General features: G+C 42.5%; 1 protein-coding gene and 1 long non-coding RNA gene across 4 annotated transcripts in view; one reads left to right on the top strand and one right to left on the bottom strand.

Moving 5' to 3' along the window:
- RBFOX1 (RNA binding fox-1 homolog 1) overlaps positions 1-23835 on the top strand; it is a 2060838-nt gene that overhangs the window by 50590 nt on the left and 1986413 nt on the right. The window lies entirely within an intron of this gene.
- On the bottom strand, positions 6267-7759 carry LOC123382606. Its single transcript, XR_006591207.1, has 2 exons — positions 7453-7759; positions 6267-6497 (listed from the first exon to the last, which is right to left on the bottom strand). It is a non-coding gene; the product is annotated as an uncharacterized LOC123382606 (long non-coding RNA).

The raw sequence follows: 23835 nt of genomic DNA, 5'->3' as shown, positions 1-23835 counted from the left end.
AGAATGGGGGTATTGTTTCTAGAGGAAGAGGGTCATTGTGAACCTGGAAGCCACTCCCAAATAATCCATGGCCCTCAGAGTTTGTTCTTGATTTGTCTTTGGTTTAAAGCTCTGTCCAAATGGGCTCTAACCATCTGCTTTCCCACTGGCCTTTTCATTTCCTTCTTTTCAAACAATAACCTCCTAGAGGCTCTTTTTATCCCTCGAGTATGGTCTTCCATCTGGGAGTCCTGGGAACCCTCTTGGAGACATTCTTATTGGGCATCAGTTCTGCATCAAGCTCTTTGCTGGGGGCAGAGGCACTGTTGAAACTACATAGAACGTGCCCTTGATGAATTTCTAGCCTAGTTGGGGAGATGCACCATTTCAGTGTTTCCTATTATGTTCGAAGACAGAGGTGCTGTATTAGATGGGGAAAGTCACACTAACTGCTATAATCATGACGACTCCAGAATCTCTGTAAGTTATTCATTAGAAGTTTGTTGCCCACCTGACAGTTCATGGACAATATTGGTTGGATACTTTTCCATGTAGTCTTTCAGGTATCTAGGCTCCTTCTGTTCTGTGCCAACATCATCCTCTGGGCCTTGGTATTCACTGCTGCATTCTCTGTATCTGTCCAGCTGACAGAGGAAGAAAGCCTGGAAGATAGCATGGGAGTTTCCATGGGTGATCATCTTTCAACAAGAGCTGTGGGGGTGCCTGGGTGGCGCAGTCGGTTAAGCGTCTGACTTCAGCCAGGTCACGATCTCGCGGTCCGTGAGTTCAAGCCCTGCGTCAGGCTCCAGGCTGATGGCTCAGAGCCTGGAGCCTGTTTCCAATTCTGTGTCTCCCTCTCTCTCTGCCCCTCCCCCGTTCATGCTCTGTCTCTCTCTGTCCCCAAAATAAATAAACGTTGAAAAAAAAAATTAAAAAAAAAAAAAAAAAAAAAGAGCTGTGTATCACTACTTCCTATTTTCCACTGGCCCAAATGCAGTCATATGACCTCACTGCAAGGAAGCCTGGGAAATGTAGTTTAGCTGTGCATCCAGGAGGAAAAGGGGTTTGGTGAACAAATGACAGTGTTCTCTCTTCCACAGGTGTGAACAGGGCTTTTGGGGGCACACAGGAAAATCATTTAGCCCATTCTGAGCATTCACAGAAGGGTTCTGGAGGAGATGATACCTGCACTGATTTTTTTTATTTTAGTGTTTATTTATTTTGAGAGAGAGAGAGAACAACATGTGTGTGCACTTGAGTGAGGGAGAGAGAGAATCCCAAGCAGGCTCCATTCTTTCAGTGCAGAGCCTGATGCACGGGACTTGATCCCAGGAAACAAGAGATGACCTGAGCCAAAATCAAGAGTCAGATGCTTAACCAACTGAGCCACCCAGTTGCCCCTGCACTGCGTTTTGAGGGATAAGTAAGACTTAATGAGCTAGGATTGGCTGGGGATGTTATTCTAGGCAAAGACAGAGTTGGGAAGTGCATTCCTGTGGGTGTGGAGGTTTCTGGTATTTAGGCGGAGAGTAGGAACAAGTGTGCTAAGCAAGTTTAGTGCTTTGCTGGAGTTTATAAAAGCCCAGAATAGAAAACAGTGGGTCCGAAAAACAAGACCCTCCAAAGACTATTTTCTTTTTCTTAGAAGTCTTTTAGAGGACTCAAGAGTCTCCATAAAACTCATCACATCTCATAGATACCAGACTTGCTGTCATTTTTGCTGCAGAGTCTTGAGAGAGAGGTGCCCCTAAGACACCTTAGTTCTGAATCTATCTGCAGAGGATGTAGAAATGATGTTTCTGGGCAGATATAGTCATGAGCTCTCCTTGTGTGACTGTCCGAAAGTGGCCTGGAGTCTGCAGGTTGGCTTTTGGCCTCTGTGTTAGGACCACAGCCTGATGCTATAGGCTTTGGATAGAGGGGTTTGGGGGCCCAAGGGGGTCTCCAGGAAGCCTCAGCCATGATGGAGCTCTGCGATGTGTGTGTACAGCTGAGTCCATTGTTGTGTTATTCTCCCTGGCTCAGTGCTGGCTCAGTGGCTGCCCTCCCTCTGGCTTATCATTACTGCAAGCTGCCCTCTGCTATGGCAGAGTCAGATGGCTCCTGGGGCCTTCTGTCCGTGGGCAGGGGTTTGATTTTTAGATGCTGCTACTGCCATTGGCCCCGTGTCTTTCTTGAGTCTCAGAGAAACTGTACTAGACTGTGTGCATTCAAGCACCGGAGACTGTATGTATTGTGGTAGGCAGTGTTTCTCAACCTCAGCCCTGTTGTCAGATCATCCTTATTGTGGGGGGATGGGGGCTGTTCTGTGCACTGTAAGCTGTTGAGCAGCATTTCTGGCCCCTACCCACTGGATGCCAGTAACAACCTCAATCAAAAATGTCTCTAGGCGTTGCCAAATGTCCCCAGGCTTGGGTGGGGTGGGGGGCAAAATTACTAGGAGTTGCTAATCACTGGGTTAAAGGCATGAGAAATAATAGTTCACATTTTTTAAACCACTAGGTTCTGGGGTGGTTCATTATTTTGTAATAGATAATGGAAGCAGTGGCTGTCATAGTCTGTCCTCCTGCTCCACGTGGGACCACTGGGAGGATTTGGGGTAAATGGAAATGTGGATCACTGGCAATAGGAGAGAATGTGTACGACATGCTGCTTTTGTGGTTCCCTGTGATGAGTCACATGCAGGGAAGGAGGGACCTCACACTTTGTTATGCTTTCTTACACCAATGGTAACCGTCCTATGAGTATTCCCTGTGTCCAGCCATCCTGCTAGGTTGTTGTACCTTCACCTGTGCTACGATGGGTCCTGGGCTATCCCCACTGTACAGCTGAAGACACTGAGGCTTAGGTGGGTGACACATGTTGCCCATGGCCATAAATGGGACCTGAACCCCAGCATGTCAGATTCCAAAGCTCAAGCTCTTCACTGTATTTTTCAGGTCTGATTTTGGTCGTAACAAAGAGAGCACTTTGGGTTCTTTCCAGCTCTGGGAGATTCTGAGAAAAAGTACAATAAAAACAAAGCCAGAAGCAATAGGAAGTGCCCTAGAAGGGTAGGTAGGTAAAAGGTCTTTCAGATTGCCCATCAGGTATAATTCTAACTCAACTGCGTACGCGTGGGTTGGGAACAGTTGAGGTGTACTAGTTTGCACATGTGTGCACACACTTGGGGTTTGGGAGGAGGATGTGCCCTAAGTCTGGGTGCTGGGCTGGGCCCCCTGGCAGGGGGGAGAAGCCCACTTTCAGTGTGTAGGTCGAGTGTTTCTTGCTGCGGCATTACTCCTGTCTTTGGAGGCATCCTTTATGTCCCCAGCGAGGCTAGTCTCTAAGACAGCTTGAACTGATCCGTCCCTCTCAAGCAAAGACGCTCCTAGTGCATCAAAAATGTTCTTGCTCAAACGTCTTTGTTCTCCTAGAGTTTATGTGCAACGGAGACACTTGAGCCCCCAAGTGCCCTTCATGGATCAGCTCAGATCCTGGGTGCCCATGACACTTGTTAGGTCTGTGACCTTGGGTGAATCTTTTTCTTTCTCCAACCTCACGTTATGAACTGAAAAAGGAAGACAATAGTGCCTGTCTTGTTTTATTTATTTTGAGGATTAGCTGTAGTAATGCACGTAGAACACTTAGAGTGGGAATCACACACTTGTGGTAGCGATTGTTGTTAGCTGTTACTATTCCAGCTTGCACAGGTGGCTCTCTCCTCTCAATATTTGCCCTTGGAGTCTGAGGTCTTTGGGACCTGGAGTTTTGTTGAAGATTTTAGGCTCTGAAATCAGACAGACCTGAATCCCCATTTTGTAGTCATGTGTCCTTGTGTAAGGCATTCTACTTTTCTGTGCTTCAGTTTCCTCAACCATAAAATGCATGAGGAATATCTATGATATAAGGATCAAATGGTTTAATGTTCTCAAAACACTTAGAGCAATCTTGGCAAACGACAAACTGCTATATATGTATGTGTTATAAGAAAGGCATTTTCTTGGTGACTCAGTCCATACATATGTGTGAAATTATATATATATATATATATATATATATATATATATATATATATATACACACACACACACACGCATACAGTGTATGACTTAACACAGTACTTACCTTTACTATATGCAATTCACATTCTTCCCTTTCATTCTTTTCCCCTTCCTATTATTTCATTTGATTAAAAAGAGTTGCTGGTCATGACCCACTGAATTGATTTCATGATCCATGAATGGGTCATGGCCTGCAGTTTGAAAAACACTGCTGGAACGGACCTTTCTTCCCTGCCTTGCTCATGTTAATCGTCTGGGTCCCCTGGCATCTGAAACATCTGGCCCCGCATCAGCAGCCTTGCCTCATTCTCTCTGCCCCGCTGGGCTCGGCAGACGCATTGTTCTGTGCACCTTCACGAGCATCAGATTAATTAGACATTTCAGAGGAGATGGACTTTTAAAGCAATAGCTTCATTAGCATGGCTGTGCTGGAAGCTCTGAAAAGTAAAACTCAGTTATTTGTATGTTAATAAGCCAGCCTGGGCCTCAGAAGCCAGCTGATGAGCTTTAGCATTTCTCCATAAAACCTGATCCTGCACAGCTACTCATGCTCAGTCTTGCTGATGGATCTGTGAAAATCTGCCCATCACCACGGTCCCTGTGACACAGACAAGGGATAAATGGGTGGGGGGTGTCAGGCACAATGGGATCTGAGCTTGGACTGGTTCAGTCTGAACCCCTTCATTAGGCACTGAGCTTTGCGATGTTGATAGACACTGTATTGTGTTTTGTTGACCCCGTCACATTGCATTTGTACAGCACTCAAGGGCTTTCAAAATGTTCTTACAAACACTGACTCAGGCAAGACTTACCAGCCAGCCCAGGCAGATGTGCATACACATATCTCTTTGTTGTTGAATCTCTTTACTAAGTGCAAAGTCTTCCTGCACAGCACCTGGCTTCTCCCTCTGGGGTCCTGGACCAATGGCAACAGTATCAAATGCAGACTCTCAACCCTACCCCAGACCTCCTTGTCAGAACCTGTATGTTAATAAGACCAGCAGGTGATTTGCATGTCCACTGAGGTTTGAGAAGCACTGGTCTTCTAGGACACCTTCTCTTTTATTCTGTCTTCTCTCCTTCTTCTCTCCCTCCTTTTTCTCCTTCCCCTGCCTTTTCCCAACCACTTATAAAAGGTACAGTTGGGGCCCTGGCTCTAAGTGGGAACATGAGACTCACTTGATTCTTTGTATCTACACTGACTTATTTGAGATGCTCCTACTCCTGCACAGTAGTGTGAAAACTAAATTTAGTCCAATCCAGTAAATTTTCTGCCACATTCATTTTAAATTTAATTTTAGAATTAACATGCAGTAAAATTGACTTTTTTGGGGATGTGCAGTTCTATGAATGATTCTATGAACACATGTATAGATGTATGTACCTACCATTGCAATTGGATACAGAACAGCTCTATCACCCACCAAAACTCCCTAGTGCCACCACACTTTTGTAGTCATACTCTCCCTTCACCCCTAATCCTTGGCAACCACCTGTTTTCTGTCCCTGTAGTTTTGTCTTTTCCAGAATGCGCTATAAATGAAATCATACAATATGTAAACTTTTCAGCCTAGCTTCTTTCCCTTAGCAAAATGACTTCGAGAATCCTATGAGTTGTTGTGTATCATTACTTCCTTTTTATTGCTGACTCTGTTCCATTGTATGGATGTACCACAGTTTACTTGCTGAAGGTCATTTGGATTTGTTTCTGGTTTTGGGTAATTATGCACAGAGCTGCTTTAAACGTTCCCATTCTGGTCTATATAAACATAAAGTTTCATTTCTCTAGGGTGAATACCTATGAGTGGAATTGCTGGACACATTATAAGTGTCTGTTTATAAGAAATGGCAAACTGTTTTCCAGAATGGCTGTATCCTTTTACATTCCCATCAGCCACACACGAGACTTGTCAGTGCTTGGTATTGTCAGTATTTAGTATTTTACCCATTCTAATCATGTATACTATCACCTCCGAACCCGTTTAACCTTTTCTATTTCCCAGGACTCACCCTGCTCCTGTAGCTGGGGCCCAAGGGTCCTGGGGTAATGTCGATTCTAGCAGAGTATAAAAATGTCATATACACAGGAGTCAGGTTGTTTTCCCAGTAGACTCAGAGAAGTCTTATTACACAAAGTTCTGATTAGCACCAAAAATAACAAAATAATTTTCCAAGTCCCTTCCAACAACAATAAGTCCCATGCACACACTTGAGGATACGGAAAAGTTATAGGAGCCCTAGAAGGACAGTGTTCCTGTTGTATTTATTTGTCCAGTAAGGTCTTTCATTGTCTCTGGCATTCCAGATCGGCCATGACCAGACAGACCCTCTGACGTCCATGCCCTCCATCCCCACTCTCGAGTCTAGCTCACAGAAAATGGAAAGCAGGCGGTCTTCACTTTTTAGCTAGATTTGAGAGGCCTGGGACTCCCCCCAGGTCTGTAGGCAGGTTTCTTTAGCAGAGGTCATCCATCTCTGTTAAAAAGAGAAACATTTTATAACAGTCTGTTAATTTAAAGCTGGGCTGCCTTGATGATGATGGTGTCTGGCAGGGAATGGGCGAGCGAAAATACAAGAAAGTTTTTTGCCTGTAAGGCATATCTGCTAATTCCATGTTAATGTCATGTATCCAAATGATTAATATTCTATCTCAGGTAAAAGCACAGCACAGACTCCGAGGTTTTCATTCATTCATTCATTCATTCATTCATTCATTCATTCATTCAGTAATATCAAGCCAATACCGTGCACCAGGCACTGTGCTAGGAACTGGGATGCAGCATGAAAAAACACAAAAAGCCCTGCTGTGGAGAGCAAATGTTTTGGTTTAGAGAGTTATTGATTGTTGAGATATGTTAGAAAGCAATTGTGTGCTATGGGAAAAGTAGAATAGGGCAAGGAGTCGGAAGTGCGGAGGGTGGGGGCCTGATCCAGGAGAAGAATGTTTATGTTGCTTGCACAAGAACTCTTCTGAGAACAGCAGTTCTGCACAATCTGCATGGGTAGTGGGGCCTCCCAGGTGATTCCAAGGCACTCTAAGGTTTGAGGGTCAATCTCTTAAGAATCCAAGTTTAAAATAGGACATAGGCTTTCAGTCCCAGGAAATGATCAGAATTGTCTCAAGCTGGGCCCAATTAAAAGAGCATTCACTGGTTTAATTCAAGTCTTGACACTGCCTGGCTTTGAAACTTGCAAATGTTAACGTTGCAGCTGCCACTGCTTAATTTTAGCCTTCGGAGAGAAATGCCCCAGCCTTCTCAATCGGTTCCTAGGATCCTGATTGGCAAACACCCTCCCCTGCTCCCCACCTCTCCACTATATGCCAAGGGCCGAGCTTCCTAACTTTGGAAACAGCAGAGCAACATCCCCCTACCCAAATCCCTGGTCTCAGCAGTGAGCTGCCCTACTTTGAAAAACGAAAGTCTCTTACCTCATTAAACCAAAATGAAAATGAAATCCAAGAAGATCATTTTCTTCTTAGCACCCTTCATAAAGCCACCGCAGCCTCATCCATAGTTAAAACATCTCCTTGTAAACTGCCGTGGTCTGTGGTCTGGGAATGCTCGGAAGTACAGCCCAGAAATGGTTTTATCCTTCTGTGGTTTTACGTTTTTCTGATTGTGGTTGTTTCTGAGAATGGGGAGAATCCCCGGGGAAAGGGAGAGAGAGATTTTAGAGGGTAGAAGGGCCTGTGTGGGGACCAGAAAGTTCTAAACCAAATGCAGCCCTTGCTGATTAGGAGCCAGGTGCCAGGGGCTAAATCAAAGCCCTTTGTCCCTATTATGAGCTGAACTGAACCTCCCCCCACCTTAATTTACACACCAAACTTTAACCTGGTACCTCCAGTGTGACTGTAGAGCCTTTAAAGAGGTAATTAAGTTAAAATGAGGTGCTAATCCAATCTGACTGGTGTCCTTATAAGAAGAGGAGATTTGGACACAGGGACACCAGGGATGCACACAGAGGGAAATGATTTGAGGATACTGTGAGAAGGCATCCAAGTGCAAGCCAAGGAGAGAGACCTCCCCAGAAACCATCCCTGCTGGCACCGGGGTCTGACTTCCAACATCCAGGACAGTGAGGAATAAATTTCTGCTGTTTAAGCTGCCCGGTCTGTGGTGTTTTGTTATGGCAGCCCTAGCCAACAAATACAATGCCTTCAAGGAAAAACTCACTTTTAGTGGCGAAGAATTAATAAGGCACACAGACACATCGCCATAGCTTTTTCTAGGCTATGCAATTAAATTAAACACACAATTTTTGAAGGCCACCAAGCCTCAAGTCCTCACATGGCAGATATAATAAGGAAATGTCCAACTCTGTTCATTTTTGGCTGAGCTCCTGCTGAGCTGTGTACTGGCCACCAAAGCCCACCCCCTCACCAAAGCTGATTGGCCCGAGTGGTCACTGAATCCAAGCTGGGCCAATGAGATCCTCACATCCAGGAATCGGGGGCAGAGATGTGAAACCCACAGAGATGAAATCACAGTGGCCCCAGAGAGAGAAAGAGACAGGCCTTGCTTTGATTCCAGGTCCCACCCGTTCCTCTTACTTGTGTCTGAGCGTTGAGTGGAGTTGGGATAATTCAGATGGGGCTTGGCTTGGGGATTTGTTTTGTTCCACACCTTTTGTCTGCCTCCCTGTTTATTCTGGAACCATTGGGCTAGACTGGGCATATTCTGCTCATGATAATGACAGAGCCCAATCACATAAACTCTTTTCAAGCCTTTGGGAATATCAAATCTGTTGACCTGCCATTGGCCAAAGCCAGTCACATAGCCATGCACAAGTCAAAGGATGGGGAAGAAACTACAAAGTCTCAGAGCCAAAGTCTATGGCTGTAGATTGGGGTGAAGAGTGGGGGCCATTATTGCAACTGCCTCAGGCTTTCAGCATCTTAGGTGATGACCTTTTAGGAGCCACTGAAGAGACATCCATCTGAAGGGGAGCAGTTATTGACCCACAGGCAGATAACCAAGGCTACTTTCGGTGCCTCCCCATCCCCCAGTGGGGTCTGCAAATTCCTCCTTTCTATAAAAAAGCCTCTTAAGCCTTCTAGTGGGAATTTTTTCTTCCCCTCAAGGTGCCAGATGCTAAGACAGGAAGGGTTTTAAAAGCTGAACCTATTTCTAGGTTTCTGATTACAAAATAAAGACTCAAATTAGCCTCAAATCAGAGCCAGTCTTAATCAAAATGACTTAGGAACAGTATATCTATGGGATTCCCTTTATCATTCCTGTGTCTGACTCCCACAAACCTTGTCCACTTTTCTTCTGGACTTCTTTTGAGCAAAACAAGTTTTAGGTGTTAAATGATAGCACGTAAGTTGTTACCCACCCAGAGGCATTTCCTGTTAAACAGGGCATTTTTAAAAGGCAGAAAAGCGTTTTAGATTAAAAGAAATATATATACTTAACACTGCATATATTGTAATTAATGATTGTACAATATATAATAATATGTACAGTTATATATTACTACCTATTTAAAAAAATTTTTTTTAATGCTTATTTATTTTTGAGACAGAGACAGAGCGTGAACGAGGGAGGGTCAGAGAGAGGGAGACACAGAATCTGAAACAGGCTCCAGGCTCTGAGCTGTCAGCACAGAGCCCGACGCGGGCCCGAACTCATGGACTGTGAGATCATGACCTGAGCTGAAGTGGACCGCTTAATCGGCTGAGCCACCCAGGCGCCCCTATTACTACCTATTTAATATGTATTATATATTAAAAATATATCACATGTAACACATATAATTATATAATATAAATAATTAATAATATTAATATAACACATAGTAAATAAAAAGCTTTTTAGATATATATTTCAAAGAAATATATACTTACATTTTATATATTATAATTAATGATTGTATAATATAAATATATACAATTATAATTATATGTACAATTACAAACATGTACAATTGTATATTACCACCTATTTAATATGTATTATATATTTAATATATATGTATATATTATTTGTATAATATGTTACATATAATATGTTACATATGTTACATTATATATATATAATACATATTAAATAGAATACATATGAATATACACATATTTTCTTTTGTTACAGAAACAGTACCCACACATAGTAATAAAAATTCAAATGACATGGAGGAGGGAAAAATGAAAAGTAAAATGCCCCTCTCAATGCCTTCTTTATTCTCCAACCTGCATCTTAAACCTCAGTAACCACTTTTAACCACTCCTGGTTTTACTTGTTCTGGAGGTCCCCTCCAGGGTCTAAACCATGTTCATACTTCTGTTTCTTTATCATCTTAAAAAATTCTATTGACCCTCTGCCCCTTGTGCCTCCAAGTCAGTATAAATATGTGTGGAATGAATGAAATGAATAGGAACAAGTGAATGAAAGGTGTAGACTTAGCTCACACTCTGTCCTCCTACACCTCTCCTCCCATCCCCATTTTCATCTCTCTCTCTCCTGATGATTAATATCATAGCTTTACACAACACACTCTGTTTCTTTATTAATCAGCACTAGGCAGTATTTTTGACTATTTGAGGCAAGACACGGAAATTAGAATCTCTACATTTCCTTCCACCTCTCCTGCAATACCCCCCCACCCCCACCATCTGCTTACTATTACTCTCACTTGGTTAGCTTTTTGTAACATCTATCTTCTTGTCTCTGTCTAGAGATTGATTCTGAACATCGAACACCAGCAACTGGCATATGTGATATTATGAGTCTATAACTGTTACTCACTGCAGAATCTAGTTGGGATTGGGTCCACAAAAAAGGAGATGCCTTCTGGACATGTCATATGAATGAGATCACACAGTATGTGGCTTTTGGTGTCTGGCTTCTTTCACTCATCATCATGTTGTCAAGGTTCATCCATGTTGTAGCAGGTGTCAGTATTTTATTTCTTTTCCTTGTTGAATAATACTCCGTTGTCTTGATATACCACCATCTATCAGTTGGTGGAGAGGAAGTACATTACTGGTTGCAGAGGGTGGGGATATGGGAAGATTGGAGGGTTATGGCTAAGGGATGTGGGGTTTCTTTTTGGGGTGAAGAAAACATCCTAAAATTAATTATGGTGTTGGTTGCATAAATCTGTGACTATACTAAAAACCATTGAATTGTACATTTTAAATGCATGAATTGTAAGTTAAGTGAATTTTATTTCAGTAAAGGTGTTTAAAAAAGGAGATATAATCCTAGGTCATCAAATTTGTGCTAGTCAAGGGAGAACATGCTATATTTCACTGGTTCTAAGACATTATCCCCCCCCCCCCCATTTTGATATATATATGTCAAATCAGGTGACATGTCATGGTTTGTCAGTGCTTTATCTTTTTTTTTTAATTTTTTTTTAACATTTATTTATTTTTGAGACAGAGAGAGAGCATGAACAGGGGAGGGTCAGAGAAAGAGGGAGACACAGAATCTGAAACAGGCTCCAGGCTCTGAGCTGCCAGCACAGAGCCCGACGCGGGGCCCGAACCCACGGACCGCGAGATCATGACCTGAGCCGAAGTCGGACGCTCAACCGACTGAGCCACCCAGGCGCCTCAGTGCTTTATCTTTTTTAAGTGGTTCCTAAAGTAATACTGCATTTTAAACTGATGGTGTCTTAGATGCAGTGAAATAATAGCAATTAAGAATATCAGGGGGAGAGGAGCATTAAACTCTAATTTTTTAATCAAATGAATATAGGATGCTTTTACTTTACTTAAATGTAATCTAATTTCTCTCTATAGTTATAGGATTCGTAAGAATAAATCAATTCATAGTTTATGATGGGCAGTGTGTGGTCTGACAATGGGACACAAACCTTAGGTTGGGTGATGGAATCCTTTTTCTCCCAGTACTATCCATGGATCTTTCTGGTTCCATATAATCTAGCTCGGAGATAATATCAAAAGTCTAAATGTGAGGCCCTTTATGCATTTTGGTTCAGGACAGATGTCCTTTTCCATTCCCTCTGGGAAAGACCCCTCTCAGCCCCTGACCCCCCCTTCTTTGTGGCTTCTTGGGGCTCTCCCATCCATGGTGACCTTTCTGAGGCTACTTTCTGGGCCACACACTTGGCATTTCACCATATGGTGCCTGGTGACATCTAATTGGAACATAATTTTATTCTTATCTCAGCTGCATACCTTTGATGCATTTGTCTCCTTAGTTGTGAGCAGGAGTGATACCTTATTGTCTTCTTGTTGAGTTAGGGGATGGATAGGAAACCATCTGGAAACCTAGAAATGCTTTTCAGGGGTAAGATACTGCTATTATCTTTGTGTCTTCTTATGTCCTGGTATGCTAAGTGTGGTAATATGCTTAAGATATATATATTTATTTATTTCCCATTGTGTATCTTATGTATCTGAGACTACAAATAGAATAAAATATTCTTTAAAAAGGTAGTTTTAACACAGCAAAAAGTCTCCTAGTAGAATATAAGCTTCCTGAGGCTCAGGATTATGTTATCTTTTCTATTATTCTTTCCCCAAAGTCTTGAAGAATGGCTAACACATAGTAGTTGCTTAATAAATGTTGAATGTTGAACAATTTATGTAACTTATTCTTCTTTTGTACAACTTTATTGAGGCACAATTTATATACCATAAAATTCATCCATTTTAAGTGTATAATTCAATGATTTTTTAAAAGCAAATTTACCACATCATTTTTTTTTAAATTGTAAGAGTGCTGTGTGTTAATTTATAATAATTAAAAAAAAACCTCTCAGCAATGTAGAAGGTAAAAACAGAGAAGTAACTATTTCTAACAGTTTGGTAGGGATTTTCTAGATTTTTTTCCTTTCCTAACATAATGCCCATATGCACAATTACAAAAACATGTTAATATCATCCATGTTGTCCTGACATTTGCTTTTTCCACTTAGCAGTATATTACAGATCTCTTTATCTGCAGAGGTAACTCAATTTTTGAAACAGGTGCATAGCATTGTATTGTGTGAATGAGTGTATTAAGCTTTTTAAAAAAACACTTCTCCATTGATGAATACTTAGCTTGTTTCCTATTTTATTTTTGTTATTATAAATGAGGCTCTAATGAATAGCATTGAAAAAGTAGTTTTGTTCACTTTCTTTTAATTTCCTATAGGATAGATGCTTGGTGGACTTCCTTTGGTAGGTCAAAGCTATGAATAATTTCAGTTTTAATAAACTCTGCCAAAATGACCTCCAAAAATTATTTTAATTTCTCTTCTCACCAACAGTGTTTGGGATGATCTTTTCCCTCACAACCTTGCCAATACCAAGTATTACCAAGTTTTTTACCTCTTTTGTGATTTTCCCCACTAAACTGCCAGGTCACCCCTTTTGCAATTTTAAAATTTGGGTTCTTTCCCTTTTTTAACAGGTAGAAAGGAATTCACAATATATCAAGATATTAGCCTTTTAGTTTATTTGTTGGGTTAATTATTGAATGGATTGGAGCTTGAGGCTTGCTGATATGGGACAGAGGTGAAGATCTGGGGGTTTCTGAGTTTTCCAGGGGATTAGATTGAAGAGGGAGAAAAGTAGAAGCTGTTTTTCCCCATCATTTGGGGGCCTTGGAGGGCAGTGGTTCTGTCATCTTCTTTATTTTTTCCATTACACATGAGCAACCAGATTAGAAGACAAAATGAAAAAAGTTAGTTAGTTAGTTAGTTACTCAGTTTTATTTGTTTCTCTTACCAGGTGGTAAGCCTGGTGAGGGCAGGGACTGCATCTGTCTGTCTTTACTTACTAGATGCAGCATGACTGCCTGGCACTTAGCGGGTGTTCACTAAATACTTGTTGCATGGAAGAATGAATGGATCCTATCATAGGGTGTTCTGAGACCATGGAAACTTTGGGGTGTTGATCATAGTGATGATGATAATATCTACCATTTATGGACTCTTTGACTCAGGCATTCTAACAAGTCCTTGGCATTCCTTGTTTCATCTAATTCTCCCAGACAGGCTGAGATGTACAGGTGATCATTAGCACCATTCCACAGGTAAGAAAACCAAGGCTCAGACTTTCCCAAGGCACCATAATGAAGATTTAACCTCAGGAGGTGTGGCCTTAGAATCTGAACTCCCTATTACTGTGCTTTCTGCGCTGGGGCTGATCTGTTCTTTAAGATGCTTAAAAATTTATCTTGGGGGCCTGCATAATCAAGGACAGGATGCCTATCCTGCTGCTCTCTGACAGAGGGGGACATCACTGCAACCCTAAAAATGGGCAAGGACTAGGGAAGCTGGAGGCTGGTTCTTTTCCTGGGCATTTCACTCACTTGTGAGACAGTGGTTCTGGGCATACGTTCTCAGTTCATACAGCCCCTGGAGTGTGTTCTTATTATAGGTGTGATACTGGACAAGCTAGTGCCCTCTCTGAGTCCCTAGTGTTCTCATCTATAAACCAGGGATGATACTGGACTTCTCTTATGGGCTTGTTCTGAGGATTTGATGAGATCATGCATGGCAGTGCTGTCCCTTCTACAGGTTCAGAGATGGCTCTGGCATGTGTGGGTCGTTAGGGTCAAGACTGTGGACAGCTTGACTCCTGCTTCTGCAGCCTTTCTGGTATGGACAGGGGGCAGTTTGCCTTGCTGCCTCTGTGCACACTTGAACTTCCTTCCTGGCCCGTGCCAGGCCATTTCTGTCTTTGCCTTTCTCTATAAAGCAAGTGTGCTTGGCTGCCCGTGGAGATTGGTAGTGATGGTTTATTCATGAGGCTGGAAGAGGAGCATAACCCTTCTATGGGTAATAGCTGTTTGCAGACCCGACAGGACTTGGATGAGCTGGCCCTCTCTCCTTTAGGCATAAGCTCCTGGGCCAGCCTTGCCTTCAAATCACAGCTTTCAGTTGGACTTTAAATGGTGCTCGTGGCTTTTGAAAGATTTCTTTATCTTCTCAGATGCCAGAACTAATAGATTTATACATTCCCTTCTCCACTGGGCCACAGGAGATGCCCTCTGTTCTCTCACTGGCTGTGTCCTACAGCCATAAGTACCTTCCTAGCTGGAACACAGGGAGATTTAAGAGGTGCCAAATTAATTGCTTTCCAAATGCAGCTGGAGGAAGGCAGCCAAAATCTTGGTATTTACTCTCTTAGTGGGTGGGGAGCAGAGGAGGACTCTGCAGAGCTGGGGAGATGGCTTGACCTGGGAACAGCTGTGTGGAGCAGTCTGGGGTTTAGATATTGCACATGGTCCTGGTGATGAAAAAACTTCCTCTAACTGGGCTTTGGCCTGTGGGCCTGTCGACTGGGTCTATGAGAAACTATTTTTACCATGCAGGGATGGTGGCCTGGGATACGTTAAGGTATTTTTGATTTTGTAGAAGTGTAATGGTGAGTTTTCCCAAAGACTACTTCCTCTCCTTTTCTTCCGGGTGTTGCCTGGGTTTTGGTGAGCACATGTGTCAGATTTAACCAGTCTGTTCTGATTTCATAAAATATATTCAGACAAGGTGATTTGCTAAGTGTATGAATTAATTTATAGGTGCTTTAAAGGCTTTTTTGCACAAGTAAGTACAGAAATAGCCCCTCATTAGAATATGTAACCTGATATTTCCGTCAGTTTTGCTATATCCTAGTTCCCAGAACAATAGCTGATATAGAGCATGTGCTCAATAAATATGTGCTTAATAAATATTGTTGAATGTCTTGTTTGGAAACCATGATCATTTTGCCTCTAGGTTTTGTGAGTCAATGGAGTGAATTGATAATGTAACTCTGGAAGAGATGAATTCTTCTTTAGGGTCATGAGCTCTATCTATGGCTGACCAAGTAGTTGAGAGCTAGAAATGGCTTGTGACTGAAGATAGAAACTTTGAGAAGGTAAGGAGGGGGCTGGATTTTTGGAATATAAATAACATAAACTTCTTCTAAGGACAGAGGGTGACACAAGGCAGGAAAGCTTCTGGAATGATAGTGCTGGCCACTATGGTTGTTGCTAATTTTTTGAAGAATCTTCTCAAGCGACAGTTCCTTTTCTATGAGACCATAACCTCCTATGATATGCCTTGGTAGCCATGATTTTATTCCATGGCCATAACTGATTGGACCAGAGATGGGCACATGGCCTAAGCTGGACCAATAAGATGATTTCTCCTGGGAATTTGTAATTGAGAAGTAGAAATGCTGGTTAATTTCTGTCTTCATGTTTGTGTGAACTTGAGAGCTGAGAGTTGACCATTTCTTGCCAAGGAGAAGAGGGGACAGCTGATTTGCAGAAAGAAAATGAAAGAGACCTGGAGAGGAGAAGCAGAAACTTAAGATCATTTTATTTCGAGAAATGGTGAAAGAAACCTTTGTGATAGCTTTCCAGCTTTACCTTCCAGTTCCTCCTGGAATCTGCCTCTCCTATCATTGAGTTGCCTGAGTTATTACTGTTACATAATATTTAGTGTGTTATAACTGCTGTTAGCATAAGTGCTAATTTAAACCAGTTCAGGTGGATTTCTGTCACTTTCAACCAAATGGTCTTAACAAAGGCAATAATTATTGCCTTTGACCAGAGTCATGTTAGTTTATGGTAAAGAACTCGGATTTCATCAAAGGCTGGAGCTGGCCTTGACAGTGAGTCCTTGGAGAAAAATGTGTAGTGTAAATGGTTCAAAGGTGAATGTGAACTTTCCAGTATGGGGCATTGAAACTTAGACAAGGGTGCCCTGGGAGCTAAGTGGGAGGGCTTTCCTCGCCTGGGGGCCTGAGAAGGGGCCATAGGACCCAAGGTGGCTGCAGGATGATGGGAGGCTGAAGGAGAGGACCCACATACAAAATTTCATGTGACCCTGGGAATCCCATTAGACTTTGGAGTGGTGCTAAGTTTAAATTCCAAGCTGGTCATAAATGAGCTGGGAAAGGTAAGTGGTCTGTTTTCCCAGTAAGCAATGCTGGTAAAATCAATATGGAACTAGATTTGAATGACCTTAGGATAAGGAATCTGAGCTTTGTAATCCGTCCATTTAATTTTTCTGGCATTATATTTAAGCAAAGTTCTTCATCGGAAGTCTAACTTACTGTAGGTTGAATTATGACAAAAGGTGATTTTCCACATCTAAGGCTTATTGTACTTGTTTGTCCTTAAATCCAGAGCATACTGCATGCTGCATTAATGTACTTGCTGTCTTCTGTAAGAAGACCAGGTATTAAAAACTGGAGTGAGGGGAGACAGTTAGACCAGATTAGTGATTTTCAGAACTGTTTCCTCATATTGTCAGTTAGAATAGAGATGCCAAAACAATATTGCCTTAAGCATAAACTTGTATCGTTAGTCAAGCTTTCTTAGAAGGCTGTTTTGAGAAGGATTTCTGAGGCTATGTCCTGGGTTAATGGGAAAAAATTCTATGATCTATTAGTGATGCCTGCCATGGGTGTATCATTGGGAGTGATGAAATCTGTTATTCCTGAACAAGGAGAATAAGAGTTTTTGATAAGAGTTAATGAACGCATTTATGAAGCATCTAATTTATAGGTGGAATTGAGTTCATTGTTTTGAAGGTTTTAGAAATGTGAACTGGCCCTAGTTCCCCTAGTTTAATTTCTGTTAAAGTTGATATAAATTAAGGCAACCAATAACTTAATGTAGCACATAATTAATTTAATTAATTCATTTATAAAATATTCACCATATGCCAAGCACTGTCCAAGGTTCTGGAGACACAGTGATGAATAAATAACACAAGACAGGGGTGCCTGGATGTCTCAGTCGATTAAGCATCTGACTTTGGCTCTGGTCATGACCTTACAGTTTGTGAGTTCAAGCCCCACATAGGGCTCTTTGCTCTTAGTGCAGAACCCGCTTTGGATCCTCTGTCTCAGCTTCTCTTTCTGCCCCTCCCTGCTCACTTTCTCTTTCTCAAAAATAAATAAACACTAAAAAAAGTACACAAGACAGGTCAAATTCCTACTTTAGTATGGGTGACAAAAATGACAAGCAAGCGCAACAAACAAATCAGACAATTCTGGGTGGTAATACGTACCCAGGAGAAAAATAAAGCTGGTTAAATGGGAAGAGAGAAAAAGATCTTAAGGCAGTCCTCTCTGAAGAGATGGCAGTTGTGCAGAGAACAACATGGTATAAGGCAACTAAACAACCTTAATGTGCGTGACTATCTGGGGAGAGTGTTCCAGGTTGAGGCAACAGCAAGTGTAAAAGTCAGCAGGTAGAAATAAGCTTGGTGTGTTTAAGGTCCAGTGAGGAGGCCAGTGCAGCTGGAGCAGGGGGAGTGAAAGAGGCGTAGCCGAAGGTGAGGTTGGAGAAAGTGTTGAGGAGCAGATCGTGCAGGGCGTCTTAGATCATGGTAAGGAGTTGAGATTTGCTTTAAGCCCAATGGGAAGCCATTGGAGAGTCTTGGGTAGGGAATGACATAGTCTGATTCATGTTGAACAGTTACACTGGCTGCTGTTTGAAGAGTAGGCTTTTGGGAGCAAGAGACAACCAAGGAGCCTGCTTAGAAGGTTATTGCAGTACAATCCAGGAGATCCTGGTGGCTATAGTGAGACAGTCATGACAGAACTAGTGGAAAAGTGGTTGGATTTGGGATACATATTTTTTATTTTTGTATTTAAACATGTTTATTTATTTATTTTGGGAGAGAGTGAGAGACAGACAGAGAGAGAGAGACAGACAGACAGAGAGAATCCCAAGCAGTCTCCATGCTCAGTGCAGAGCCAATGTGGGGCTTGATCCCATGACCCTGGGATCATGACCTGAGCTGCAATCAAGAGTCATACGCTCAACTGACTGAGTCACCCAGGCATCGCTGGGATATATGTAGAGTTGGAGCTTGCTGATGAGACTTGCTGATCGATTGGATGTGGGGTGGGGAGAGAAATGGACATATCTCATAGGTTTTTGACTTGAGCCCAGGGCCAGCTTCATGGGCATAAAAACTATAGTGGCATGGGGCCCAAATCTCAGAAGGGCCCAGTGCTTGGTTTAATGCTCTGCTGTTGATAATTCTTGAAATTCTTAATAATTTTTTAAACAGGGGGTCTCGAACTTCATTTTGCACTGGGTCCTGCACATTATACATCTGGTCTTGCTTGAGCCAGTGGGCAAATGGTGGCTCCATTTATGGAGATGGAGGAGGCTGGAACAGGGACATTTTGGGGAGATGATATGGAGTTCTTTTTGGGTTGTATTCAGATTGTGGGGCTGGTTAGACTCCCCAGTAGAACTGCTGGGTAAATTGTCTAACAGAGTTTTCAAAAGGGGAAGGCTCTCTACCCAGACTGTGGTCATGGAGGACATTCTGAAGGAAGTGAGATTTGAACTGGCCTTTTGGTAAGAGAACATGCCAAGTCTTGTCCCCTCCCTTTGCATGGGAAATGAGTTGTTGGTGGGCACAGTCCTGGTTGTGTCCTTTAGTGCAGCCCTTGTCTGAATTTTTATTTCAAAGCTTGGGGCGGGTGGTACAAGTTGATTTACTGGGCAGGCATAATTTTTCACCTTCTGATTGCTTTGTTTTTATCTGCCTTTTCCCCTCATACAGTAGTTTTGCTGATGCCCAGCGTCACCACCAGCTGCAAAGGTGGTCTCTGTAGCTGAGATTTGAGAAGACTCAAGCAGCCTTGGCTTTAGAAACTTGGATCTACTATGGTGATAAGTCCTAGGCTTTGGATGACTCTGTTAAAGGCAAATAGCTACGGCAGCCTTTTGCAGAGGAGGGTCCCTGCAGGTAGTGGGGTTTGTCGTTAATGTCTCAGTCTCTAGATACAGAAGGCTTGGACTCCAACCCTTCCTATTCTGAGATTCTGGGAACTTCGTCTAACCTGCATGGACCTTGGTATATTTGTAAAAGGAGGATGGTAACATTTCCTACTTTACACTGTTCTTTTGCAACGTGCAAATGAGGCAATGCCTATAGACCTTTTCACTCAAGCTCTGGGACAGGGAAAGGATTTAAAGATGCTAAGTGTTCCTACTTCCCCTTGAAAAGAGGTCTCCCTTCTGCCCTGGGGAAGCAGAGCTGGTCCTAGACTGCTTCGTGAAAAAAGACTTGAGCGGTCACCTATCTGCCTCCCAAAGCTCATTTCCTCATTTCATGTCTTTTGGCCTCCTTGATGTACATTCAGACCCTAAATAGGATTGGTAAAGCAACCTCCAGCATAATGACTGTTAGTTGATTTTTCTTATTATGGACATGTAGCTGTTTCTCTAACACCTACTACTCCCCTATCATACAGGAGAGCCATGCAATTTGTGTGTGTGTGTGTGTGTGTGTGTGTGTGTGTGTGTGTATGTGTGTGTAGGGAGGGACCCAAACCCCATATCTAGGGAAGAGTTCTGATTAGACCAAGAAATCTGGGTAATTCCCTTTTCCTGTACTCCAATGATTGGTTCAAGGGTGGGCATGGTAATCAATGGCATTCCATAACTACATTTATTGATAAGGAGTGGACACACAACTTAGAATGGCCCAATCAGAACGAGGCTCAGGACTTTGTTCTTCCTCTGCCAGGCATAAGTAAGGGAGCATGTGGTTCTAGTTGCTTTTATATCCATCTGGTCCCCAAGAAGTGGAGTAGAGAGAGGAAAGAGAGTGTGGTGATACTGTTGCTTGATCAAATCAGACCTGCAGTCCTACCACCATACTTTTCAGTTAAAGAGTCATTAAATTCTCTTTAATATTTTAATTTTTTCTGAGATTTAAAAAATTACTTTCATGCAAATGCATCCTACTGATACAAATACACTCTTGGTACCACTTCCTCAAATAAATAGTGAAATAAGGTTTACATGGTTCCTATATTTGTATCTAATAATATTTGGAGGATTATTCAACTCAGGACTTCTTGGAATGGCAAAAGCGTTATTTGATAATTATGGCACTCATATCCTGGAGTGATAACCTATACATTTTACTAAATAGTTCACATAGGGGTACTTATTTTTGTAATGTATATTCTATGCAGTGGATTTCTGTTACAAATGTATGCTTGTTTCTCTTTAGGAAAATGGTAAAAATTCTTGAACAATGTAAATGAGAGATCAGTATTTCTTCAGGCCTGGTCTTGCATGTCCTGCTGATGCCTTCTACAGTACAACCTTCTTTCCCATGCTTGTCTATGCTGGAGTGTGGTGGAAATGTTTATGTCAGGATCGCATTGGTGTTTTTGGAGAAGTAAAGATACCTGTATCAGTCACTTTTTCTAGGGTTCACCTTAAGAACTGAGTCTTTATCTTCAGTGTTTCTGTGGACTTTTGTTTTCCCCTGGCCCCCTCTGCAGACACCTGCTGCTGTTTACCCATCACTAGGCTTGGGATTTCTGTGTCCATGGCCTGCAGCTTCCCTCTTCAATAACCCAAGTGCCCATGTCCTTTGGACAGCTCTGTGTTCTACAACACCTGTGTCATTGTAAGGTTCATTCCTTTTGGCTTCCAAAATCACCTGGTTGGAGATCAAGCTAAAAAAAAAAATTCTTCCCATGCAATAAAAGTGTGGTGTGCCCAACTAAATTACCTTCATTGGATGTTTCTTATCTTGTTCTTCCTTAAATACCTCCACCCCCTTACCAATTAAAAACTTACCAGTTCAGTGTCCTATGATATTTTTGTCTCATTTAGGTTTACAGATTTCATACCTAAAAGGCCATTTTCCCTTGTAGAGACTTTATCTCCATCATGAGGACATCTTGACAGCAGGTCATGTTGGGAAAGTTGCTTGGAGTCTCCAGCTTCAACATGGATTTTATCTGTATTCCAAATTATAGCCTTTGAGATTTTGCACAGTTTTTGTTGGCAAAATATAACTTTATTGAAAAAAGGAAGCAAAAATCTCCAACTTTATTTAAAAAACATTTGCAGTACATAAGCTTCTAAGGAAATAGGAGTATTATACAAAATCTCCAGATTTTATCACTGGTGATATGGATGGAGACATGTTAATATCAGTAACCCCAAGTTCGTATTTTTGCCTCAGTCTGTATACATGGAACATCCAGGTGCCACTTTGTAAAATTCCTTTTCCTCCCAGTATTTGGGCTTTACAAATGCCCATTTGCCTTCTTGCTCATTGCAGTCACCATCATGAGGATGTCCCTGTCCGTGCCCAAGGAGGTTGCCTCTTGCTGCTCCTCAAACTGCCTGTCCCTGAATGAGAGGCAGGGCTGTTCTCTGTACTGAGAGGGGACCAGTATCTCCTCAGTTTTCACTGTACTTTGTTACCTAAGCCCCATAGCAGCTCCACTGGGGCCCAGAGTCTTGCCAAATCCAAGACAGGCCAAGGAGCTCCTTGAGAAAAAGGCACCAGGCCCTCCCCTGTATCCTCCTCATTTCTCTCCTCCCCACAGTACTCCTCAAAACAAGATAACACTAAACACCCTGTTCAGATCCATACTGAAGCCCACATTTATATTTATGTATGTAACGTGTGCTGGGGTTGATCGAACACCCCCCAGTTTCACCAATAGCCAAACTATGAGCTTCAGATCAGAGTTAGTGGTTCCCAAACCATGGGCACAGCTCTCTGTCCCTGCCCCTCAGTGGGGGATTTCTGTTCATGTGAGGCAGCAGCATTATGAAGACGTAATTATTGAGTCTGTATTTGGCCCTGCCCGTGGGGCTTCTTGTGCACACAGGCGTCACTCACTCAGTGGAGGGAATTTCCCTCCAGTGTATGGGAGAATGTCATGGAAGCCAATGGGTTAATACGTCACACACCGCCTTTGCCCCGCTTCAGTTCACATTTTAACAAGGGGCCTTCTGAACATAATGCCTAGACTTTCAGGAATGATATTAATGAGACTTTGGAGGACTGGCAGGGGTGATATTTTAGGATAGTTTGACCTTCCAGAAGCTCCCCAACCATATTGTGTGGAAGAAACCCGTTTGCTAATTATGCCCACATGAAACTACCAGGGAAACTTGCTTTCTCTGAGACATAGGAGCAGCGTGGTGTAGAGGACAGTCACCAAATGCTTACTTTGTGCATTTTGGGATCTGTGCTGAGACTTGGAAGCTCAAAAGCTCTTTGCCTTCCAGGAGCTGGCAGCATGGTGACAGAGACTGACAGGCACACAGGTAACTGACAAACTGCATCACCTCTGCAGAGCTCCTGGGTTCTGGAGACAGATGGGTGTCCAAATCCTGCATCTGGTCCTTTCTCTCCATATGTCCTTGTGTAAGTCCAAGTCTCTGTTCTTAGGATACCCATCTATGAGATCAGGAGTAGAATATTGCCTGTCTTCTAGGACTGTAATCAGAATTAGTGAGCACACGCCTGGCACATCTTTAGCGCCCAGAAAGTGTCTGATTTAAATCATTATCATTATAGAAATTGTCATGGGAGAAAAATTGAGGGAGGAATTAATTTGTAGAGAACTACAGAGAAGTGATGACATTTGAACCACGTCCCAAGGGTTGCATAGGATTTCACGTGATGGATGAGGAGAGGGTGGTGTACAGAGAGAGGTGATAGCCAGAGCAAAGGCCTTTTGTTTCTTTAACAAATGTCAGTCTTCACGTCATGCTTCATCTGGTGCTCCCTCCTGACCCTTGCATTTGTCATTTGCTTTTTTCCTGTGTGCATGTCTTGCCTCCTTCTTTCTGGGTTTTAAATGCGGCACAGTGGAGTGGAACATGTGATGGGAGGGGAATTAGATCAATTCCTGGCTTTGCTGTTTTCTAAGGCATGGCCCTGGCTTGTTGCAGGATAGAATGGTGACGAATGTGGTCTCTGGAGCTGAGCTGCTTTGGCCCAGTTGCAGCTCATTCATCAAGAGTGTGCATCTTTTTGTTCCTTAGTTTTCCCATCTGCAGAGTGGGGATGAAAATAGCACCTCCCTCAGGAGCTGGTGTGAAGCTTAAATATCTGATTGTATATT

The sequence above is a fragment of the Felis catus genome, chromosome E3 (genome assembly GCF_018350175.1).
Source record: "Felis catus isolate Fca126 chromosome E3, F.catus_Fca126_mat1.0, whole genome shotgun sequence".
NCBI classification, from domain to species: domain Eukaryota; kingdom Metazoa; phylum Chordata; class Mammalia; order Carnivora; family Felidae; genus Felis; species Felis catus.
The sequence above is the reverse complement of the archived record's forward strand: the minus strand, read 5'-3'. Positions and strand labels throughout refer to the sequence as shown.